General features: G+C 35.2%; 1 protein-coding gene and 1 long non-coding RNA gene across 6 annotated transcripts in view; one reads left to right on the top strand and one right to left on the bottom strand.

The window, feature by feature from the left end:
* The window catches only part of PCDH11X (protocadherin 11 X-linked), a 461,528-nt gene that overhangs the window by 415,592 nt on the left and 24,874 nt on the right, over window positions 1–21,062 (bottom strand). For 2 of the 5 annotated variants that reach the window (XM_021295015.2, XM_021295031.2), the window contains exon 1: window positions 6,106–6,297. The exons of 1 other annotated variant lie outside the window; for it this stretch is intronic. The gene's annotated coding sequence lies outside the window, so the exon portion shown is untranslated. Of the gene's footprint in view, window positions 1–6,105; window positions 6,298–21,062 lie in introns of those variants that run through there. 2 more of the 5 variants (XM_021295014.2, XM_021295032.2) reach the window with 1 other exon arrangement.
* LOC110362860 (uncharacterized) overlaps window positions 13,846–21,062 on the top strand; it is a 29,604-nt gene continuing 22,387 nt past the window's right edge. The window contains exon 1 of the long non-coding RNA XR_002420530.2: window positions 13,846–13,971. This is a non-coding gene — a long non-coding RNA (uncharacterized LOC110362860). The remainder of the gene's footprint in view (window positions 13,972–21,062) is intronic.

Below are 21,062 nucleotides of genomic sequence, written 5' to 3'. Positions count from 1 at the left end.
TTGAAAAAAGTATTGAAGCCAGTAATTGCCTTCACCCATTAGCTACTGTCTTTCAGCAGTACCATTTTCAGGATAATTTAAAACATTAGACTTTGCAGTGAAACAGATTAGGAACACTTAATATTGCTATTCCACTTCAACTCTACAACCTGCTTTCAACTGGGAGTAAGCAGCAGATAAGGAACACGTGAACTAGATCTGTAAGGTGCATCTTTCCATGCCAGCATGACTTAACCGTAAAACATTTTCTGGCTTTATGATTTTACAAAAGGAGCAACACGAAATAAAAATCCAGTCCTGAAAGTTTTCACTTACGATAAAAGGCATTGCTCACTGGAGTAATTCAATTAACCTGAATGAGATTGCTGACACAGATGAGAACTGGATACGCAGTTTATGTGGTACAGTTACTGCATTACCTGCAGTATTTTAGTAAATCACTGGCTTACTTACAGTATCTTAGTAATCCAGTATAAAGCACAATAAAAGACTAAACAGACATTCAGGAGTGAAGAGACAGTGTACTATAAACAGCCATCTCACACATCCATTATATTATAAAACTCTAAATACATAAATAAGGAAATCATCAGCAGATACTGATTATCATTAATGGTAACACTATGGCAGCAGCATGAGTTTAATGACAGAAATGTGGTGATATTGTACAAATACGTTAGTTTGACTATTATGAATTTATTAACTGTCTTGTATTTTTTTAAACAACTCCAGCAATTGTCACCTCACTAAAATAACTGCCCATGTACATTCAACCTTCAGTAAGCTCTTATTCCAGAAAAGAACATTTTCATACCTACTATTATTAAAATAAATGTATTTATATTGTTTCCATGCAAAACACCAATAAAAGAGCATGGGTTACAATAAAGAGTTGATATTTAAGTGTTCCTCTAAACAAAAACAATATTTCAGAATGGTAGCATGTTTCTAGCATTTATAACATTAATAGCATTATTCTACCATTTTTCTCTACTAGAAATTTAACTGAAAAATAATAAAACGGGGTGGGGAACACAACACTACACATCCTGATGTTTACAGAGTAGTATTTTAAACTTACAGTTGATTTTTGAGGGGAAAAAATAATAAAAAGCCTACACACAAATTAAACCAAATTCCAGGCTCTATCCCAAATTCTTCTGTGAAAACACTAATGTAAAGATTTCATATAAACTATAATGTTAAAATATTTTAAAGCCATGCATATAAAACTTCCAAATAAATAATCTTATGCTATAAAAGTCTTTCTATTATTATCAAGATTATTGATGCTATACTGCTTCTCTCTCTCTCGTCTTGAAGATACAGGGAATTCCACTCACACTCAAAAGTTTGTGTTTTATCTATCAAGTTTTACAAAGCAATTTGAGGATGAGTACACAAATCAAATAGTCTAAAGAGTTCATGAAAAACTTTCCCAAATCAATTCTGAGAGTTGTGATAATGACAGCAGATAACTTATATTAAAAATAACTGATAAGAACTCCTATAACCACAGTGGAGTTTCTAGGTATTACAGAATAACAACAGCAGGACTCACAGGTTTGTCAGGAAAACTGCAGAGTAGAACTTCTTAACATTTTATTACTACACATATTTTTATTTACTCTTCTAAAATGAAACAAACTTTGAACTATTCTATTAAAACTATTTGTGTCAAAATAAATAAATTAAAACATGGAAATAATGTCTTTTACAGCCATAAATTTCCCTGAAGTATTACACTAAAGGGTACAGACATCTAAGAGGTAGCATTGAGTTTTAACAGAAAACCAATCTCAATGTAGAAAAAACAACCAACAATGACTTGTAATTCTTAAACTTCTGTAGAATACACTATTTTCAAATGGTCTTTACCTGCCTTTCTCAACAATTCTAAGAACAGTTTAAAACCTTAAAAAAACCCCACCAACATGACTCAAGGTTTCTGCTTAGATATACACTGGAACTTCTTAAGCCATGGGGAAACTGTTGTTCTTAAAGTAATCTATTTATATAGTCATAGCTGTATGTCACCATTCGTGCCACAGCACTGAAAGGAATACTATGGCAACAGCAATGCAAAGAAAGTATGAGGTACTTTCTAGCAACCAAGCATCATTGTGAAAGATATTTACAAAAATCAGAGTATTTCTAAGCACATAAAATATTTAATATCTCTTATATTTGTCTACATATCATAAATATACATACCACAAAATGGAAAAACAACATAAATACACATCTAAAAGCAAAGGGAAAGTCTAAATAAACTGCAAATAGAAATGTCAGAGTCAGACAAACTGGTCAGTAAGAGAAATTGTCGAAAGAGCGTATGGGAATGGTGGGGAAAGTTAGAGATGAACTAATACAGATGGACAAGATAAAAATACAAAAAAGAAAAAAGAAAGAAAGTGGGCAGAAAGGCAGTCCCAGTACAGCACGTGGCAAGAGGCTTTCTTGAAGTATAGAGGAAAGAAAAAAAAAGTACAGGAGGCTAAACAGAGTAGTCCAACTCTAAAAGACCCTTCATAAGTTTCAGCACTCATGTTTCCAAGGAGGTAAAAAAATAATTATGAACAAATAAAATTTCTCAGCATAAAGTAACATCTAAGCTTGCCAAGCCATTTTCCCACCTTTCAAAAGAATGTACTGATGTCTGTACCGTTGACTTCTGTAACTAGTCAGACAACTGGCCCAGATGGACAGGATAGAGGGTAGGAGGAGAAAAGGAACAAAAATAAAAATCTGAGATTTGCTCTCATTCATCTGAGTATCTATGCACTTAAACACAGTTGCTTTTTTGTCCAATATACTAAATATTAATGGCATAATTTAAATATTATTGTTCATAATTATCTTCATTTAGCAGCTGTCAAATCATACCTTGAAAAGTAGACAGAATATAAAATGTTTAACGACCTAATGGAGTATGATGTGAGAATGGAATCTACACCTGTTTTTTTACACACAAGGCTCTATCTACATGGTCCCACCTGAGGCAGAATTCTGGTTGCTTATTAGAGGACTCAACTGCTATTTCTTACTTCGGAGGATCACAGAAAAATAGTAAATGCAGAAAAGAGTCCAGGTGTCCACTTCAGACGAAAAAGCAACACTTTCTTGATACCCGAGTTCAGGTTTGACTTAGAGCAGGAATAAATAAGCTTTGGTAATGTCTCATAACTGCAATATCAAGTTTTCACCAAAAAGGTATAGACTATTTTAAAAATTTAGGAATATTACACTGAAGTCCAAAGCTACATCAATATCCAAATATTGAAGTCATAATACAGAAGAAATACTGAAAATATCACTCCCATTCCTATCTTCGTATTCCTGAACCTATTTGAATTAAATGGAAAAATTTAGCTACTATACCACACTTTTTCAACACAATACCCCTTTCATTTGCTGCTAATCCACCATGTACTCCTTAAACAGGAGTATTTAAATCCCTGTGTTAAAACAATGTTTCTCAGAGCCAAAGATTCCCATGACATGGGTTCTGTTTGTCAGTCAATAGCGTGATCATAATGTTATTTAACTGAAGAGTAAGCTATTTGTAATTATTCTAGTTCACAAAGGCTCCCTCTGAAAGGCCCACTAGTAATTAAGCATTTCTATACTATATGCCAGGGAGTTGGAATTTCTGAATCATTTTGGTATGGATTTCAACTCTATCCTGTAGACCTCAGCTGCTGGACTGTTAGGTATGACTTCTTCTGGTATTGCCAATTTTTAGTGTCGGGTTTGCATTTTTGTTTGGGTGTGTAGGGGTTTTGCGCATCTCTTTTGTGTGTTTCTGGTTTATTGGGGTCACTAACATAGCTGAACACAGGAACGTCTATCCTTTGCCACCACACATAACACGTTTCACTGAAGAAACTGGCTGGTTTTGATGGTGGTTAACTTTTTTAAAAAGGTATAGACTTTAGTGATATTTATTACCATTTTTGATGGCAATTAGAAATGCTACAAATTTGTTGCCTGACAGGAATCCTCCTCAATTTTTTTAAGGCCAGGCACAAATTATAACAAACAACCTGAACTCACCTTCCCACTCTAGAATGTTTCAAAGATTAATTATTTTGCAGTCAATATTTATCCACAGGATCCACTCCCTACATAGTGTATTTCATGATCATGTTCAAAGAAAAAGACCTACCTCATGGAGAAACAGACTATTTGTTACATTATCAAGCTTCCATATTCATTCCTTCATACAATTTTACTCTAAATCCACTAAAGAAATGATTTATTCTTTGATCTATTTTTTATTAGTGTGATGGTACTGACTTTAACGAGGCTTCTTTAATTTATTTTCTTTCCAGTGATGAAGAAAATCAAACTGGAAATTCTTATCACCAGGAGAAAACATCACCCCACACCCATTTAAATCAACAAAAGAAGTGAGCAAGTGGGAGCCACAACTAGCTTATTTCACAATAAGAACTTAGGTGAAACCACACATGTGATTGTTGGATGTATTTCAACTTAAACCACATTTTTATTCATTTAAAAATGAACGTAAATCTGATTTCAGTCACCTGTGTCAAATCCTTTGAAATAGCAATTATCAAGATCACCTGTTTCATACATAATGCATTTTGCTTCACTGCCAGTTAATAGCTCTCATTATTGAACAGTAGAAAAATACACTTCACAATGTACAATTAAAGTATTTGTAAATAAGTGTGGGAGTATTACTCACAGAATGCTGTATTGTCTATTACCTACTTACACTAAGTACAATTCTGCCTTGAATCCAGTCATACATATAACAACATTCTGCAGCAGCTGAAATCAATTGCCTTCCTCCATCGTGCCTCTCCCCGCTTTTTTTTTTAATTGCATAAACTTCATATTTCCATCAGTTTCTCTCTGCCTCAATATACTCAGAGAAGGCTGAGTGTCCTGTGAAATTACTCTCACAGATTCTGTCACAAGTTCTTGCAGTGCTCCAAGCCTGAAAGGAAGAGTAGCTGAACTTTTGCCATAATTCCTGCTCAGCGAATTATCAGCCTGCCTACATGAAACAGGACCAGGACATTACAGCAACAAAGCACGCATAAAACATATTTTAGTATTGGTGTATTCCAACCTCCCATGAGGCTGTCTGGAAATATACCCCTACATAATCCTTAACTAATGCATTTCATTACTTATTATTGTAATTAATAACTAGTTAAGCATCAAATTTATTTTCCTCTTACTGGGTAAAACAGGAAGAAAATAGTTCATCCTTGTGATCACTTCACAAAAGAGAAATTGTTTCTTATTCAATCTATTTCCATCAAGCAAAAAAAAGAAAATTTCAGCAGTAGCATAGTCTCCATGGAAGCCTTTAGATAAGAAAGAGTATGTTTTTCACCAGTGGCAGCATAGCTCCTCATTTTCAGATGGGTTTTTTGTTCTACTTAAAGATAGCTTAAATGGAAATGAGACTCAAACTAGAAGGTATTGGTCAAGAATTTAAAATATAAAATAAATCATAAAAGAAGTTATCTGCACCTTAGCACATATCACATGAATTAACAGCCTAATCACCATATTTGTCCAAAGTTGTTGCATGTAACATATGGATACAACACATAAGAATACATAATTATGAACAATAAACTCAACTGGAATCTCTAGGAGTACCATGAACATGAGAACTAATTACACATGTTGGAAGGAATTTTCTCCTAATTTATGTATGTGTCTAAACAGTAGGGAAGCAGTCAACACATTCTTTAGCAAATTCACCCTATTTAAATACACTATATGAATAAAACATTGCAGTACGTAATGTAAGAGCCTCCTAAGAGAACATGATTTGAGAGCAAGGCTTTTCCAACAGCAGAACAAAACCACCTGAAGGTAAGTTATATCAGAGCATAAACCAAAACAAAATATAACAAAAGAGTGAACAAAAAGGACCAAATGAAACAACAACAAAAAAGCAACCAAAAAAAAAAAAACAAACAAACATACATGCACACAAACAAAAAAAAAAACCCAATACCACTCAGATTAAGACAAAACAGACAAATAATCCAATAAGTAAATGTGTCTCCAGCCCTCAGGCAATTTTTAGGAAAACCCTTCCTTTTTCATTACCTGCACACAAAGACAAGGCCGCCACCTTTAGCTGTGGAACATGTCGTGACAGAAATTGCGGAAAGACCGAGGCAATCCCATAATTTCCCGGCTCTCTCCTCACGCCCTCACAGCCCCGTGCGGGACCGAACCCGGCACCACAACACCCATAACACGCACCGCCTTCCTCCCCCCGCCTCCTTCCAGAAGCTTCCCGGGAGTGGGCGGGGCCACCAGCCTCCCCACAGCTCGCGGGGCCTCCCTCACCCGCTCGCCCCGCGCCTGAGCGGGTCCCCATCGAGTAGCATTGCCCGAGAAATGTGAATAAACGGTAATTAGTAAACCTGTTTGGTAGAAACTGTGGCACGGGTGCGTGCATTACCTTATATACTATGTATCCAAAGAGAGGCTGTAACTTTTTTTGCAAACTTTTGCGTGAATAAACACTTAACGAATTCTCTGCAAATTCTGGCCGGAGTTACCACAGGCTGGCCGGTAAAAAAGCCAACGTTTTCTAGGTACAGGTGGAAAGGCTGTTCCCTGCTCACTTTCCCAAAGCCACTTCAGTGCAACACTGTTGGTACAGACTGAGAGTGGTGTGAAGAAATAAATCCCTCTATTTAGGGTCCGTAAAGCACTTGGGGAATCGCTCAAAGGGAAAGGTGCGATGGACATGAAAGGCATCAGCAGTAGCAGCTGTGGCGTGCTGTGGCTTTAGAAACATTTTCTCTGAGGAAGAAGTGAACCACCCTTTTTCCTCTCCTAATGCTGGGAAATAAGCATATATAAAAGAAAATGAAAGGCAGTTTGATGAAAGATTTCTTGTGATTTATGAAGTGGGATGCCAAAACCATCTCCATTTGATCCCAGCTATTGATATAGTTTAAAAGGATTAAGATCAAGCCTTATTAATTCATATTTTACATGATTAAGGGCATGAATTTATCTCTTATGACATTATAATATAGATATAGTAAATATATATTTAAAAGTCAAATTAAGTAATATCATTTGATTATTTCCTTGTGACACAACTCTGTGTTTAATTACCTGTTTTTCTTCCTCCTAAGGAGGAATTATCTCCTTACTACATTTGTACCTTCAAATGACCTTTGCTTCAATGTGTTGATATAGTGCAAGTAATGGGAATAACGATAATAATTATTTTGTACTGTGCTTTCTGCTTTTTTTTCACATTATTTGACGTTACCTTCAAACAAAATATGTATAGTAAATTATGCAGGAATTGCAACAAAAATTAACTTAATCCTTTATGTACTAATGGAGTTGGACCGACCTTTTAATAAATCAACATTAGCATATGCATGACTATTAAAGATATACCAACTTTTGAAAGGTGAAATCATGTAAATATTTAAGAAATTTCATTTGCTAGTAAAAGGTATAGTGCCTTAATAATGTATAAGAAAAATACTTCTTTAATTCTACAGCTTATATAGGCAAAAATGTACATTTTTTTCTCTGTTATTTTAAAAACAAAACAAACAAACAAACAAAAACCCCGACACTAGAATCATCTAGCTGTTCTGGTAAAACACTTTCCTGTGCATAGCACCTCTCATCTTGACAGATCCCCAAAGTGCTGTACAGATTGCAAACACATGGATTGCTTCTCTAAGCACTGAAATTCTGTGCCAGGAGCACTACACTATAAAGTGATTCTGGAAAGGGGATTGAAAACTAAATTACCAGTGGAAATGATGGAGCGTAGCTATTTAGACTTGGGAGAAGGCAACTACCAAAATTCAGTTGGAGTACTTGTGCAAAAAATACTCTGTAAAAAGAGTCACAAGTTGGATGAAACAGAGTTATAAGGATATTTAAATATGTGTTACAGCATGGCGTGCAGGGCCTGATTCTGTACTTTAATTTATTATTTGCCTATATAGTAAATATGTTTTAAAAAGTGGAAGTTATGTTCAATAATTTTCTATTACATTGATTCAAAGTCCACTGAAATCAATGGCATCTTTAGTGTTTACAAAACTTGCCAGAATTATAGCTCTGAAAATGGAATGCCTTAACTTAAGCATAAAGTGAGATAGCCTACCTATCTGAGCAACAGAACTTCATTAAACATTTGCATAGAACACTATGTGTCAGCATTAGAAACTTAATTTGAGATGTTATTACAAATGTCAGGCCAGATCAAACAAGTTATGATCTTAACTCAAGTGTGCCATGGTAAAGCTGACGCTTATCAGAATCTCAGAAAACTTGATTTTTAATGTTTTGCCTACATCCATAAACTTCAGAGAGATACTGTAGCTCCTTCATAGACTTCTACTCAAACAATGGAAAACATGGTATTTGCATTTCTTCACTGCCTCATCACTGAAACCTGTCAACATTTAGGATGAAATAAAAGGGTTTTTGTAATGTGAACAAAATATTTCTAGCTAGAAATCTGCATGACCATTGACTGAGTGCGGGCAGCCTACTGTCAAGGATGCCCAGACACAAGTGAGGTGGCACAGACTCAACCTTGTAATGTAGAACAGAATGTCTGGGATATTATTTCCCATCCATTCTCCTTCTTCTGACATAGTGCAAGAGGATGAGCAGCTTCAACAGGTTTTTAATGGGGAGAAGGGGAGAGTCACAACTACATTAATAATAAGAACAGTGTACATCTGTATATCAGGGTCCTGTAGGTCACTGATGTGCATGAAGAAGCTATCAAAAATCTCACTGAAGTACATCTTCTCACACAATATCATGGGCCCATGATGCATTCTATCATTACTGGTACACTGCACAGAACATTTTTGAAGAAAATAGAATATTAGTTCTTGAAAGTAGGAATTAGATGAGGAAAAATCTTAAAGGAATAATATGAACAATGATTAGATTAAAGTTTCAAATAGATGTATATTCTGCTTCCTCTCTTTTGTATGAATGTCCCTGCTCCACAAACCCAAGTGAAAACATGAATTTTGCATATAAATAGAGTGACTTCACCACTCGATAACAGCTTATTATTTGAATGTAAGAAAGACAGAAAAGAGCACAAAAATGCCACAAAAACACATACCAGCCTGTTAGCTGAAGTAACCACAACACAGAGAATCTTTGAATAACATGGGCTTGTATTATATGCTGTATCATTTCTAATTTTTATTATGCTTCACCCTTTGGTGACTTTGCCTGTTTCAGTCAACTAGAAATGACCAAAGGCATTTTGGTTATTTCTGGAAATCAGACATTGCTATTATGGTTGTACTAGAAATGTCATGAAAACACATCAGACAGACTGTTCCTTTACATCAGCTAATTATGCCTCTAGATTTAAGACCTACCAAGAAAATTGATGCAAAATTTGTTTTGAATGACTTAAGCAAGAGCAAAGCAAGTGACACAAGGACCTAACTATATGTATTCTATCAAAGTTAAAAGAACAACAGTGATAAGATTAACCGCTCCATCAGTTACTGGTATAAAAAGTAGAAATATTGATTTGTGATTAAATGAATAGAGAAAATAATAACATTTCAAATCTTTAACCTCTAACAATGTAACTGTCAGTCAGATCTCCTAACGAGTTCCAGTATAACAGATGTTCAGAACTTACAAAATTCAAACCCTGAGTGTTTAGTAATGAAAACTTGGTATTCCATTACTAAAATCTATTGAAATTCCAGTGTTGCATTATATACGATATATATTAATTGCACTATTCCCAAAGCAAATGTTCTATTGTGGTATAGGAACTGGAAGTATACAAGTATTGTGGTATTGAAAAGTAGCCACAGTTTCCATCACAGCATAATCATTAGGAACAAAATATCAGAAAGTTTAACAGGATTACTGGAATACTTTCCTGGAACTTAATGATGTTTGTCCACATGTATACTTTAAAGTATTATGAGATAAAATGAATTTTTTTCAAACAAGCCAGTATACTGAGTGTGAGATGTTGCTGTAAGTTTGCAGGTCTATTTGCCCAATGGAATCCCACTATGACACCAATTTTATGTTATCCAGAGATGATTAATTCCTAGAGGCAGTTGAATGTCTCACAGTGATGTTTCTCCATGCGTCAGTAGGAGTGTGTACATCATCAGTCGTCCATTCCTGACTGCTACTACCAGCATTAGTGATGAGATTTTATTTTTTTCTTATTGTATGCCATGTATCACAGATTTTTTTCTGTTGTTGACAGAGTTTGAGGAGGTATATTGTTCCTCAGTGCACAGTGTGGATGAATGCTGCATTGTTTTAAATGGAGAATCATTCTCTGTAACCTGAGGGATACTGGCAAGTCTGATTTCTTTAAAATCAATTCAAGAGATTTGTGCTCAGACTTGGCTGGAATATGGAGGCATATACTTTTTGATCAAATGAAAAAAATACAATTTCTTGTCGTTCTTCTTCTATTGGGTGCAATGTTTTCTTGTAGGAAAAAAATAAATAATTAGACATTTTCATGGAACACACTATATTCTGCCATATATTTGCCAGTGTATTCTACTCTTACTCAGATTAAGGCACACAAAAATCAGGTTGAAATATCTTTTCTGTCCTAGAAAAATATGATCAGTCATCTGAATCCATTGTTAAAATTCATGTGATTTCAGGAGAAAACGAAACAAGTAATTACGCTAGCCACACAATGCCCTTTCTTATACAATCAGAAATAAGTGCAATGGGGCTTTCTGTTGTTTGTTCATTTATTTGTTTTATAACAGAGACATTAGGGGAATTCAGCTGAAAAATATCTGCAAGATGACTTTCCAAGCTGATGACCAAAAATAGTGTTGCCTGGAATGCAGATTATGTTCTGTTCCTTGGTTCAGATATACACTTCTCCCATGGTCTCTGCAGAACAGTAATAGTTTTGCACTCTCCTTGACTGCTAATATTTTAGGACTCTATCAATGATAAATAAAATAATCATTACAATTTCAGCTATCTCATTAGTCTTGCATCTGACTTGAAATTAAGAAGGTGAATAATCATATTGAAATAAATCTGTGTTTAATCATTTAGCCATTCAATTGAAGAGTAAAACTATTTTTAAAGGAGGCTTGTTATTTAAATGATTATTTCATTATATTTTAAATAAATAAAATCGATTTTTAAAAATCGATGTCCAAAAGTTCAAACTGAACACCACCTCAAGTCACCACATATTTCCTTCTACTGACATGAACATGAGCCACAGACCAGCAAATGAAAACATCAAAATTGCTGGAAAATATAGTTTATCATGGTTTATTCCAGCACAGGACTCAGGCTGGAATACTCAAAAGACCAGAGGTCATGTCTGGCCTTCAATTACTAGAAATCAAACCAAAGCAAACAAACAAACAACCCACCCAGCAAGGTGTGGTTTTGCTTATTATTCTTAATTATTGTTTTCTATAGATTGCTATCTGAGATCAGATTGAATGTATGTGTACAACTAACTCCTAAAAAGTTAGCTGTTACATTTGCTCTGTAGAGACAATAAGTAGTACTGACCCTTGTCTTGTTTCTGAGGATACTAAAATAAACCAAGCAAACATACACAGAGGAACTAAATATTGTCTGCAAGACAAGAACAAAATAATTGTGTACTACACTGGTGTCAGGTAGGTTGTACTATCTGCAGATTTCCATGCATATGTTACTTTGCATCAGATAGTTTGAATGCATCATCCTCTATTAGAAATCAAAAATGCATTTTTATTTACTTATTTTGCACTCAGTGCTTTTGCAAATTGTCTTTGTGTAAGGCTTCATTACTATGTTTTAGCAAGCAGGCCACCTAGTGCCTAACAATAACAAGTACTCCATAATGACCTGAAGTGTTCTGCAAGTAACAGTACACTTAGTCAACTGGATATCATAATCATGTTGTCGTGTTACAACTCAGCAAAAATTATAGAGAATTAAGTCGTGCCCCCCACCCCAAGTAGGATTGTGACAGTTTCCCGTAAAAAAATAAATATGGAATAGATATGCACCTTTTTCTTGTTAAGTAAGATCAAATTCTTTTATTTAAAAGCTAATTTTGTAAGTAATCAAGCTACTTGTAAGATTTCCATTATCTCAATCTGTTGCTGAAAAAATAAATGTCAGTCTTTTTCTACAAGTAAGATTTCCCATTATTCTTGGACACACACAGTTTCTAACTTAATCTAATGAAATGAAGAATAATGTAGAATTTTACGAGTGTGAATGACACATCTGGTATTACCGTTGCAAGGTATATTTCCTCCTAATTTCATTTGTGTCAGTATTTTAGAGTCCAATTCAGCTTCTTTTAAGATTGTTGGCAAAGTTTCCATAAACATCAAGAGCTACAGTGCCTATTAAGCTTTCTGTTTCATCTTGGCGCTGTAGTGCTTTCCCGTATACTGGAATGAAAATTCAATAATCTCAAGAAGCAGCCAATACTCCCTCAAAGTAAAAAAGACTACTTCCTTTCTTCACTCAATTTTAAATTACTCTCACTGCTTTCCTTGGGATAGTGAGAGTTTAAGCCTGTGGAAAGGCTATGTTCAAAGGTATCAGAAGATACTGAAAATATTTTCTTATTCAGATTCTATAGACTAATTTTCACATATTCTGATTTAACATGTCTCCATGAAAATAAATCACATCACAAATGGTTTATTCAGAGCCAATGCTTCAGGCCTACTAAACTTCAGTGGAACTTATGTTCTCGCAGCACTGGGAAATGTGTCCCCAGTGCTGGATATCTCATGCAGTGCTATTTAAGTCCAAGTTTTTTTCAAAAACCTATTCACTTTGGAAAGCATAATACCTGCATCAATTTATAAATTTATTTAGGACTTATGTGGTTATATATATGTGCGTATATATACATTCCTTATATGGAAAATAAATAGTTAAAAGCATTCAGTGAAATAAACTTCTTTTGAGTATTAAAGCACAAGTTAAGAGGGCGTGCCCACCACTTACAAATCTACCTCAAGGGAATAGAGATTTTCTTTCACCAAGATACTGAACATTCTGTAGATAGCTGTATGACTGTGACCATAAAGCTGTCCAGTACTATCCAACACCATTTATATTGCACTTCATTTACTACTGATGAGATTTAATTTGATGGGCATTTATATTTACAAAAACAAAAAACAAACAAAACCACACCAGGGTGTTAGAACTGCCTAGAACAGGAAGTACATTCTGAATATGTTTGAAAGAAAAGAGTCTTTCATTCTGTGGTAAGCGAAAGCTCCCATTTTCCAGATTTCAAATCTAAAATTTAAATTCATAACAATAAAATTCCCCTGTAGCATTTTGTGGGCTTTTTGGAGTTTCACAGGGAGAAGGAATTATCATTTCTCCAACACTATGGTCTTATTACCCATCTCTTGATATATACTAGTCACGTATTAGAAGGATAAAGGATGCTCATCCATACCTGCTTGATTAATTACTTTTGCTTTTGTGATTTGTGACTGTAGGATAGAGCCAGTGGTGTCTGGGATAATTAAAAGCTGAGTACATGAACCAGGTCATGACATGACCATGAATCTCTCCCATGATAGATTTTTAGTTGGATATGAATGTTACAATATATGAAATAAAAATTTATCAAAATAATACAACCTAATACCAACATGCTGGGGTGAGACTGCATTCCTGGAACTAATAGGCTAATTTGGTCTCTAATGGGTTAAATTGGTCTCTAATGGGATTACAGTGGACAATATCGTAATACAAGGATTAATTTTCAGGTTTGCTGGTGCTCCTGAAGCTGACAGAATTTTCGCTTCTTCCAGTCTTGAGGAACCAATCATGAAGCAGGATCCCAAAAGTGAAAACATCAATACTGGCTGCAAGAATGGCTGCACTACTGATGCTGCTTGTCCTTTGCTGCCTCGCAGTTTTCCTTCTTTCAGAGTGACAATGGTAAGTAAACTTCATCTAACTACATGTTAGAGGACCTCTGACTGGTCATTGTCATCAATGTGGCACATCCCTTGGGTGACAGGTTCTCTCATTCATCTGAGTGCTCATGCATATTGACAAGGATGCTGCCTGCCAAAAATGACAATACTGTACAGTCTTTCTGTAGCTGTGTCTTGCCTTCTAGATTGCTGCACGCCACAGGACAGCCTGCTAACCCAGACTCTGTTTTACAAGTAGAACCTACACCAACAGCATTCTTTCAGGTCCTTAAGAACTCTTTTTTTTTATTTTTATTTTTTTTTTCCCAATACAAGTGAAGGGACTTCAAGACAATGAAGTCATGCATAACAAGGCTTGTCCTATTATAAGACTAATCTATAAGGCTCTGTCTTTATTCTTTCTATCCTCAGCATAAGACCAGATTAGAAACAGCAACAAAAGGTTTTGGTTTCCTGATGGACTAAAGGAGGCTGGAGGGACAATGGAATCGGTTGTTGCAATTTCAACTTCAACATCTATTCTATGCATAAGTACCATACACTGCTGCAAGCAGAGTGTAAAAATGACAGCATCTCTGTGTATCAAATTTAGTCCAGCAGTAGAAATATCAGTATTATTTGCAAAATGGTTAATCATTTATAATTCTTCTATTTGAGGAAATGGCCAATAGTATTAGCCATGCAAGCCTCTGTGGGCTAATGTAATTAGTCTTACGCATTTTAAGACCAGATAGAATGGTATTAGAGAGAATGGAAGACTATTTTAATTGGATGATGGCAAAATCCCTCTAAGCACTATGGCTGTCTCCTGTGTTCAAAATCCTTTAGAAAGTTCACAGATTCCGATTGTTTTCTGAGGTAACAGTATTTCTATCTAAATTATATTAAATGTGTCAGCTCATTTCCAGGGTAAAAATGATAAAAGCACATTCAACTTCTGCAAAGCTGATCACTTTAAAGAAAAATATAAGATAATTAAAAGCTGTTACAACTGACAATACGACACTGCAGCTTCAAAATTCTTCCCTAATTACAGCTGCTAACTTTTAATAGCAACTGTAACAGTGAGTCAGCTTTGACATCACAATAGCATCTCAACCTCTTCATTGGGAGATAGGCTCTTGGGAAAATACAGTTACAAGGTATGTCCAGCTAAGACCACTGCAAGTTTTGAGAAGCTTTCTTTTGTTTTTGTTGAGAATTCTACATTAGTTCCCTCCCAGAATATAGTGTCTCCATTGTCTTTAACAGGGATTAAAGGAGGGATGAAAATGAAAATTAGAGTCAGGCAGGCTTTTTATCAGCTCTGCATCAGGAGGTGTTGACTCCGGGTCTCCCAGTCAGCCTGACTGAAGATCGGGCCAGCACGTCTCTCCCTTAAGCCTGTGCAATTGGCATTTCTTCCTATGAAAGGTTACAAAAGTGGAAAGCTCTGAATTGCTTATCAGCACAAACTGAGAAAATTCCCATGATGGACATGTTGTCTAGAACCTGGGAAGGCTCTATAGGTTCTGTGCTTTATATGCTACCTGCAGGTTTAAAATCTCAAAGCTACAAATCTCTGTCCTCTAAGGACACTCATCAACACTCATGTGAATTTAGGGGTATGTACTGTACCTAAAAACCTTTAAACCAAAGTGCTTTTTAAACCAAATAATTTTCAGTGATTTTTATCTATCACTGAGAATTCACTTATATGAAAAGGAAATTCTATCACATTATATTGGTGATTCAGTGCACAGAGAAATTGCAAAATATCTTACAAAAAAGAAAACACACAAAATTTAATCACTGGTCTACTGTACCAAAATGATGTTAAGATCATTCTAAGATCAATACAGTGTTAGAATAAAAACTGAATCAAATTATTTCCTCAGATAGTCAGTGGTTTAGGTTTGTCAAACTAATGGGCAATTCTTTGTAGACTTCATGGCTTACCCTGTCAGTTTGTCACATTAAGCAAAATTACTATTAAATAATTCTTTCTGATGAAATCTTTCAGCTTAAAGCTAATGCCAACATTCAGGTATGGAAGATTTATTTCTGTCAAGTTTGATGTGCAACACATCCAAGTAGAAGGAAGACTAGAGGAACGTAATTCTGGAGTTTTCAGTCTTTAAACTACCTTCTGATTTCTGCTGTTGCATAATTCCCACAGAATGATACATAGTCCGTTTTGAGAAAGGGTGAAATAGAACAGTGAGAAAATATTAAGTGTTGACTTACCATTCCTTAACAAAAATCTTCCTTAAGACCCAGATGCTTATAAAATCCATCTCTCTGTCACTGAATAGCTACTAAAAGCTGCCCCCAGAACAGTTTCGAAAGAACCACCATCCTGTTCACATAGGAGGTCATCAGTTAAATATCCTGTACATTAGGGGTCTGATCCAAGGTAGTTTCTATGCGGCCATCTTGCAACGTTTCTGGTTACATTTTAATGTATGTTAAGATATGTGACCATCATGGAGAGAACTAGGGAGAGCAATTGACACAGACCCATACATTGTTGCCATCTGCCATGAAGTTTTCAGAGGACTTAAATGTGAACTGTGTGAAACCCTCCCAAGGCTATTTTTGGTCCGATTATACCCTGCACAGACATTATCATCTCCCTGTCTCATTGGGTATTAATTAGGTAGATCGGACCTATGACATTCACTCCAAAGTGATCATGGGGAGGAAAACATTGTCATTGTTGTTTCAGGTCTCATCTGCTTTTAAAAATAATTGAAGAGGTTGAAGTGGACCATTTTTTTTTTCCCCATTTAAAATATCCCAAGAGTAAAAGTTAGTGGAAAAGAACTTCTAAGAGCAAATGAAGAAGGTGCTAAAAGAAAAATACCCAAGGGATCATACCTCAGACACAAATATTTTTTTAAATTACAGGTGCTCATAATTACTTGTAAGGGAGAAAACTAATTATGGCAGTCTTTGGGGAGCTTAAATGTGGTAAATACTGAAAGAAAACAGCCTGGGTTTTTGAAAGTTATTTGTAGACATTGCTTACACTTTTGGTCCTTGTTGGTATGTGTTTTTTTTAATTTTTTTTTTTCTTAATGCCGTTGCTACACGTATTTTTATTTATGTTAAATAATGAGAAATAAACTTCTTTTTTTTCTGAATTTCATACTTTAAAAAGTTTTTAAAGGTCTTATAAAGAGAAAGCATTCCTGTGCTCGCTAAATGAAAGCATGAAATCCTGTGTTCCTCAACAGAAAAAGCTGTCTGAATGTATTCTGTATTGCCAATATATATTTAAGCCATGGTGGGGAAATGTATTTTTTTTTTTAATATGAATGAATGTGTTCTTGTACTGAGACAAATAAGAAACATTGAAATATTTTTCAGATATTACTATGGAAAATTTCTGTTGTACTAGAACACACCGTATAACAACAGATACAGATGTGGCTTAAAAAAACACATTCAAACATTTAGCACAGCTAAATATGTTTTGAATAAGGCTTCTTTTGCATATGTCCTGGCTACTAGCATCTTTTATACACAATATATTGAATCATTGTTCAGACTCAAATTACCACAACCCAAAGGAAAATATACATGATTTACAAGCTACAAGCTATGTGTCCCTTTCTACATGCCAACTATGTTGGCAAAATAAGCAGCAGAGAAAAAAAACCCTCAGTTTTATTGTGTATTACTTAGCTAGTAGATTACTACAGCATGTCTGGATTCATCAGTAAGTTCTAGAGTTAAACACAATGAATTGGAATTATGTATGCTTTTGCACAATACACTGTGAGTACTCAGCACTGTGGTTTATCCTATATGGTTTTCAGTTGCATGTCATTTAGACAGGATGCTATGAGCTTTAAAAATCTCCTCTTCCACTGACACTGGTAAAATAGAAAGGATGGAAAAACTGAATGAAAATAAACATTTTTTTCCATTAGAGAAAAATAGGATCCCTCTTCTTCCAATCTTCTTCCTCGTTTTTACACAAAAAGATTTCAAATAAACCAAACCAAAGCCTATCTCAGTATAATCCAAATAAAATCAATGGCATAGAGACAAAATTAATTTTTAAGAACAGTACAGCCATGTAGTGTATTATTTTGATTTGTATTGACCTTTCATTAACTTGGACAAGACTTCCATTGCCCTACTTCAACTGGAGCCAATACTAATTTTGACATTGTGAGAGATTCACTGTTACAGTATTTCTGATCTTCTATCAATGCAAAATATTTGCAAAAATTCTGTCTTATAAAAGGCATAAAGTGTCTTTAATATCATGGCATTAAAAATTTTGTGCGCTGAATACTAAATTCAATGATAATGAGTAAATCTGCTTGCTGTAGTGACTAGTCATGGACTCAATATGTGTTACGTGGCTTTGAAATACAGCACCCTGGAAGTGAAATTCTGTGAGAGAACAGTTAAGGATCTTTTTTGTTACGAGCTTTTTACTTGGTACAGCTAATTAAATGATTAGTTAGATTTAATTCCAATATTCTTTTTTTGTATGCTTTCTCCTTAGATCTAGATTGGTTTGCATTTGTAACAAGCAGTCTCATTATTTATTTCATCTAGGTCCAAGTGACAAAAACTTAAATGATCAATCAGGAATTAATTACCATAAAATAGCTACACCTCACTGAATTTGGTAAAATATGTCTATAGTTATACAAGTGTGTTAATTAAGAGATTCTTGTATATTATTTGATGCATTATAGCAGTCTAGAAGTGATATTCAATCAAAACCCTGAGAGAACAAAGGAGGGCAAGCAGAGTACAGAGCCTGGGCTTTAAGAGGACAGACTCCAGGTTAGGCAGGGATTTCTTTTGGGTGGGTGAGATCCTGTGTGAGGCAGCTCAGAAAGGAAAAGTGGCTCAGGAGAGCTGGCAGACCTTTAAGGGCAACTTTCTGCAAGCAGAACACTCCATTCTGATAACACAGGAAAATAAGCAGACATTCCAGGAGACCTGCTTGGTATCACAGGGAACTCATGACTGAGCTCCAGTTCAAAAAGGACATAAGCAGGACATGAAAGTGAAGACACACAACAGAAACTTTGCCTCTCTGCCTCTGCCTTTAGGGAAAAGTTGTTTGTGCCTAAAGACACAAGCTTCAAGAAGGAAAGGAATCACCAGCATGGAAAAAATCCCAGGAGGACAAAGCCAGGCCCTTTACTGAGGTGCAGCATGAGAGAAAAACAGACAAACTCATAAACTGAAATGGGAAAGGCTCTGACTGGATATTATGGCCAAAAAACAATCACTCAGGATAATTAAGCACTGGAACAGGTTGCCTGAGAGGTTGGGGAATCTCCCTCTGTGCAGGTTAAGACCTGACTGGACAAAGCCTAAAGCAACCACATCTGAATTCAATGCTGACATTGCTCTGAGCAGGAGGAGATTGGGCTAGAATCTCCCAAGGTTCCTTCCTGTGTGAATTATTCTATGATTCTATAAAAATTTAATCGCAAGGATAAGATACAGGTATAAGTATGAGCTTGATTTGTGGAATACAGTACTTTCATTTCTTTAATCTTCTGCCAGAGTAGAGGTATAAAAAAAACCCAAAAAACCAAACCCTGCAGAACTATTACATTTGTAGCAGGTCAAGAAGTCTGTGTCAGTTTTTTAATATCAGCCAAAGATGAGCAAAGACAAAAACTTGATGAGCACTTTGCATAATTGAAAAGGCAAAAATTGCTCCTTAGAACTATTTTAAATAATTCTCCACAGTGCTAGGCTTATTGGGCATGTTTTTCCTTTTTGCTAATGAAAATTATTTGAACCATGAAAAGACGTTCACCTTTAATCCCAAATACTGATTTGAGGGGGAAAAAAATAAACTATTTAGTATGTATTGTAGATTCATTAAACTATTTAGCACTCCTGGAGAAGTGGAAAATTTCCTAGCAAATGAGAAAAAATAAAATCTTTCTCCCATGATGTAAATAGCACTTAATACCATAGTGAAGCACAGCATTTTATATTCAGGAACAATGCTTCAGTATTACAGTGGTATGTGGCTTCAGAAAGAGAAAGTATCATCCCAACGATCAAATAAGTTGAAATGACATCTGCATAAAGCAAATGCTTTCCACGTCTTCCAGATTTTAAAATGACCGATTCAAAGCCAAAATACACAGAATTGTTTTATATTAATTTCTGCTTTTTGTGATGCAAATATATATCAGTTCCCTAGCCTTGTTACTAGTGCTTTAAGGAATATTTATATGAACCCTCAAATGCAATGAAAATCTCCAGCTGTTAGGGCTGTGCAGCTCACGTGCTGCAGTGCCTGTATACATACAGCTAGAAGATGCCCTTAGATCCACTTGGTTACTGTCACTGCTGTTCCATCACGATCATCTTAGGAAATTATATTCATGTTCTGTGTATCTGAACAACGTGAAGTTTTTCCACCGAGGAATGACAAAATCATTGCACAAAGAACCTGGAACAAAGTGGAATAAGTGTATTGCCTTTAAAGATGGAATTAACTATGGACCAGGAACAAGTATCTGGGTTCCAAAAAACCCTCTCGAGTCATGAGCAACAGTCTAAGCAGTGATACATTCATATTTATTTTAAAAGTTGTAATTCTGTAGTCATGAACATTTTATATAGTTTCCCTTGATAAATGGATTACCATGCCACAATTTCTCATAAACAAGTATGTTAGCTAATTTAGTTTGTTAATAGATTAAATGTGGCAGGTAACTGAAATAGATACAAGTTTTGTCTAAATTCCAAAGGAAATAAAACTTTTTTTTTTTTTCTGCATTTCAACTTTGTGGCTACAAACTTTTGAAACGGATGGAATATATAAATGATGCCATATCTCTAGTCAGAAGTTAAAAGTACCTCAGAAAGTTTCCTTATTTCACAGAATGAAAAAAGGAGACAGAAAACACACTTTTCCCCCAAAGTTATCAGAAATTATAGCCAGTAGGCGGTCGTGCTTTAACTTTAAAAAACATGCCTGAACTTTATGACTTTCTGGCTTTACCTTCCAGCAAGGTTTATTTTTGGTTCCCTTCCAACTGAAAAATGGACTATGAGATTCTCTTCAGGTTTAAAATAATTAGTAAACCCTTAGAATACTCATTATAA

Source organism: Columba livia, chromosome 12 (assembly GCF_036013475.1).
Source record: "Columba livia isolate bColLiv1 breed racing homer chromosome 12, bColLiv1.pat.W.v2, whole genome shotgun sequence".
In the NCBI taxonomy this organism is placed as follows: Eukaryota; Metazoa; Chordata; class Aves; order Columbiformes; family Columbidae; genus Columba; species Columba livia.
Note: the sequence above shows the minus strand (reverse complement) of the source record. Positions and strands in the feature narration are given on the sequence as shown.